This window comes from Lagopus muta, chromosome 1 (assembly GCF_023343835.1).
Source record: "Lagopus muta isolate bLagMut1 chromosome 1, bLagMut1 primary, whole genome shotgun sequence".
In the NCBI taxonomy this organism is placed as follows: domain Eukaryota; kingdom Metazoa; phylum Chordata; class Aves; order Galliformes; family Phasianidae; genus Lagopus; species Lagopus muta.
In genome coordinates, this window is record NC_064433.1 from 56063844 (window position 1) to 56068812 (window position 4969).

The window sequence follows — 4969 nt, forward strand, 5'->3', positions numbered from 1 at the left end:
TTTGGTGTAAACCATCAGGGAAGGAGGCCCCAATCCAGGGAACTTTTTTGTAAAGGAAGACTGGTTTCTGATCCTCAGATCTCCCATTTCCCTGAAGTTACAGTCCCTCACATCATTGTTCATTACCATGGTAGCTCCTCTGTCACTGACTCCCATATCTCCAGGACCATGTCTTCAGGTGGGTCCAGCAGCTTCTCACTCCTGTTTCTCTCCAGGAGGTCTCATGGACCACAACCAGTGCAGCTGACAGGGATGTAATGCTGTACGACAACCTGATAGGCCTTCCCAAGCTAGCCAGCAAGTGCTGCATTTTCTTGGTCATTTCCAGGGAGGAGGGGAAGCACAACCCTTGTTTACAGATGGCCACACAAGCTGTGTAGATCACACAGAATCACAGAATCACCCGGGTTGGAAGGGACCCCAAGGATCATGTAGTTCCAACCCCCCTGCCTAGCAGGGCCACCAAACATACACATTCAGATCAGGTTGCCCAGGACCCCGTCCAACCTGGCCTTGAACACGTCCAAGGACGGGGCATCCACAACCTCCCTGGGCAGCCTGTTCCAGGGCCTAATCACTCTCCTAGTAAAGAACTTCCCCCTAACATCCAACCTAAATCTTCCCTCCTTCAACTTAAAACCATTTCCCCTAGTCCTGCTGTTGTCAGCCCTTTTGAAGAGTTTACTCCCCTCCTGGGTGTAGGTTCCCTTCAGGTATTGATAGGCTGCAATGAGGTCACCCTACAGCCTTCTCTTCTCCAGGCTGAACAAGCCCAACTCCCTCAGCCTGTCCTGATAGGGGAGGTGCTCCAGCCCCCTGATCATCTTAGTCGCCCTCCTCTGGACCCTTTCCAAAATCTCAATGTCTTTCTTGTACTGAGGGCTCCACACCTGGACACAGTACTCCAGGTGGGGCCTCACAAGAGCCGTGTAGAGAGGGACAATCACCTCCCTGTCCCTGCTGACCACCCCTCTCCTGATGGAGCCCAGGATCCCATTTGCCTTTCGAGCTGCCAGAGCGCACTGCTGGCTCATGTTAAGTCTCTCGTCCATCAGGACCCCAGGTCCTTCTCTGCCGAGCTGCTCTCAAGGACCACTCCTCCCAGCCTGTACAGGTGCCTGGGGTTCTTCCGGCCCAAATGCAAAACCTTGCACTTTGCCGTGTTGAACCTCATCAGGTTCACCCGAGCCCAGCCCTCCAGCCTGTCGAGGTCCCTCTGAATGGCATCCCTTCCTTCCACTGTATCAACCGCACCACTCAGCTTGGTGTCGTCAGCAAACTTGCTGAGGGTGCACTCAATTCCCTCATCGATGTCATTAATAAAGATGTTAAAGAGCACCGGTCCCAAGACAGACCCTTGGGGGACACCACTTGTTACCGGCCTCCACCTGGACATAGAGCCATTGACCACCACCCTCTGTCTGCGGCCTTTCAACCAATTGCTTATCCATCGGGTCGTCCACCCATCAAATCCACTTCCCTCCAATTTGGAGATGAGGATGTGGTGGGGGACCATGTCAAAGGCCTTGCTCAGGTCCAGGTAAATGACATCGGTCGCCTTCCCTTCGTCCACCAGTGCCGTCACTCCATCATAGAAGGCCACAAGATTAGTTAGGCATGACCTTCCTTTGGTGAAGCCGTGCTGGCTGTCTCGGATCACATGCTCATTCTTTATGTGACCGAGCATGTTGTCCAGGAGGATCTGTTCCATGATCTTCCCAGGCACGGAGGTGAGACTCACCGGCCTGTAGTTCCCCGGGTCCTCCTTGCTCCCCTTCTTGTATATGGGAGTGACGTGACCCTTCCTCCAGTCGTCCGGGACCTCACCTGACAGCCACGACTTCTCAAATATGATGGAGAGCGGCTCGGCAACCACCTCAGCCAGCTCCTTCAGGACCCTGGGATGCACGCCATCCGGCCCCATAGACTTGTATTCATTCAGTCTAAGGAGGCACTCTCGGACTTGCTCTGCCCTTACAGTGGGGAGGGATTTACCTCCTTGGTCCCCACATAGAGGTTTGGGGATGCAGGGTTCAGGGACGTGAAAAAGACTAGAATCCTGGCCACCAGTGAAGACCGAGGTGAAGAACTCATTCAGCACCTCAGCTTTCTCTTCATCTGTTGAAGCCAGTTCTCCTTTTAAATTTACCAAAGTAGGTACGCCCGTTTTGGCCTGTCTCTTCTGGGCAATGTACCTGTAGAAGGTTTTCTTATTGTTTTTCACGTCCCTTGCCAAGTTCAGTTCTGCCTGCGCCTTGGCTTCCCTGATTCCACGTCTGCAAGTCCGGACGGCATTCCTGTACTCTTCCCAGGTGACACAGCCTTGTTTCCAGAGCTTGTACACCCCTTTCTTCGCCCTCAGTTCTCTCAGCAGGTCCTTGCTGAGCCATGCCGGTTTCCTAATCAAAGATCAAATGACTCAGCCAAGTACACAGTGAGTTTGTGGCAAAGCCAGGAACAGAGAAGTGACCCTCTCCAGGATAGGACTGCACAGCAATCCCTCTGCTTTTAACACCTCCAGCATCTTTATTACTAAGGACAGCTCTACTTAGGTCAGTTTGGTAGGAAGTCTGGCCACTGCCTTTTGACAAGCAGCTGGCAGAGCCAACGCACCTGAGGCTGAGCCATTCCCATCCAGAGGTGAGGACAGTGGTCACAAGAACTCACCCTTGGTCCACAGGGAACACCTAGTGGGCAATTACAAATGCCCAAGAGAGGGCTTTAAAAGACAATGGGTGAGGGGTTCATTGGGTTTTTCTCTGCCAGCTGCTCGTTCCAGAAGGCTTGTAACAACTCATCAGCTTGGAGTCTGACACCTTTCCGTCAAATTTGGCTAGGGATGGGCAAAGAGCTGAGAGGGTCTGAGGTCTGTGACAGTGCAATGACAAAGCTGTCACATCAGTAATATCTTCTCAGGGTATCAAAGATAAAAATACAGCAGATGCCTTTATGGAGAAGAAAGGGATTCACACACTGACCAGCAGCCCCCCTTTATCAAGGCCTCAGCTGAAATGCTGTGCTTACACCACACATAGTACCCATCACTGAGAGAATCTGGGTGGCCTGGTGGGAGGGTGCTGGGCTGCTTGGGAGTGCAGGGATGGGGACAGGCCCCCACAAGCAGCCTGGTTAGCTCACAGGAGGGGAGGTGGGACATGGCAGGGGCGGGGGAAAAGAGCTGTGCGCCGGTGCTATAAAAGTGACATCCAACCAGTGCTGGGGAAGAGAGGCAGCCTCAGCTTCAGCTCCTGTTCCCAAGCCTCATTGAGCAGGGCATCCCCGAGCCAATCCAGGTCCTGAGGATGGAGGTCTGGGTGCTGACAGCCGCTGCCCTGCTGCTGGCACAGCTCTCCCTGGCCCCAGCACACATAGAGGTGCTGGGGGAGTGGGCAGCTCTCCCAGCAAGACAGCTCGGAGCTGGGGGACCCACAGAGAATCATCGGCCAGCTGGAGATGGAGGGGACAACCAGGCGTACGGCAGCCACCCCCAGGTCGCAGTGTGGGAGGCTCTGGCAGAGCACCACCCTACCTCTGGGGCTCCCTGCAAGGCCACAGGCAGCAGTGCACGAGACCCCCCCAGCAGGCCCCACAGGAGCCCACCACAGCCCTTCCGCAGCAGGAGCCTGGGGCTGAGCCATCATCTGAAGGGCTACGGGAAGTTCAACAGCGACACGGTAAGCACAGGGCATGCCTGCCCATCGCCCAGGGCACAGGCAGGCCTCACAGCACCTCTCCAACGGAGCAGGATGTCTCCAGGGCTCAGCCCTGGGTCATAAGGGGATGCTGCTGGGTGTTGTTCTCCTGTAAATCAGTAAAGTGATGGAAAGCCTGCACCGGGGTGACAAGCTGCCCCCCGGGCTGTTGGCATTTGGCTGAGCTTGCTGCCTCCCCTGCAGCACTCCTGTCGCGGCATCCAGAGCCGGCCCTGCCAGAAGCCTTCGGACTGCGGAGGCTGCCTGGGGCTTTACACCTGCAGGCCACCCGGCACCTGTGGACTGAAGGCTGTCACCCGGCAGAGAGGTGAGCAGTGCCTGTGCTGCTGTGTGGTTTGTGTGTGGCCGCAAGCCTTCAGCTAGCATGGCTGCTCTGTGGGCTTTGTCTTCGCAGGGGGGTTCATGCAGAGCATCCAGGGGCACGCTGTCCCAGAGCAACGCAGCTCAGTGTGAAGCTGTAGGGGCTGTCCTGCTGCTGAGACCATCTCCTGCTTGAGTTTCATGTTCAGTCCTTCATTAAACAGCTGTAAAAGGTTCTTTCTTTGTGCTTTTCATGGTTAGACACTCCTGGATACTGTATGCTGGGTTTGAGCCCCACATTCCTTACTGCTGCCAACAAGGCACTCACCCCTCCACCACCCTGCCTACCTGCCCATTTCTGCCACCACCACCACCACCACCACAATCCATTTCCACTGTTTGCTGGATCCTATACCCAGCAAAGAAAGGGGCTGCTGCTGTAGGAAGCTTTGGCTTCTGAAGCCTTCTGATCCCCTCAAATCCCCTCCACTCTTTTGCAAGTGGAATTAGGCTCTGCTGACCCTATCATTGGTCACCATGGCCCTCAGATGTGGGGAAGAGGCACTTCCAAACCCTCCAGCAGTCGCGCACGGCACAATGCAGAACTGGGCTGCCTGCAGTGAGGCATTCCAGCACACAGCCTGTCCCTGACACTCCCAAAGCAGAGGAGGAGATCTCCATTCAGTCCTGTATTGAAGACCATTGAGGGATTTCTTTCCTCTCAGCTTCAGCCAGCCCCAGGCCTGTGGAGAGCCTCAGTGAAGATAGGTGAGCAGCAGTGGGTGGCTCCCTAGGGGAGCTGACATCCTCATTTTGTCTCAGCAGCTTACCCAGTGTTAGAATGCTTTCTAATGCCACTGTGATGTCACCAGAGGAGAACCTGCTCGGCCTGACGGGAGTCTCCACAGCCAGACCCCGCAGCTGAGCTCATCCTCAGGCTCTCTATGCACGCAGCT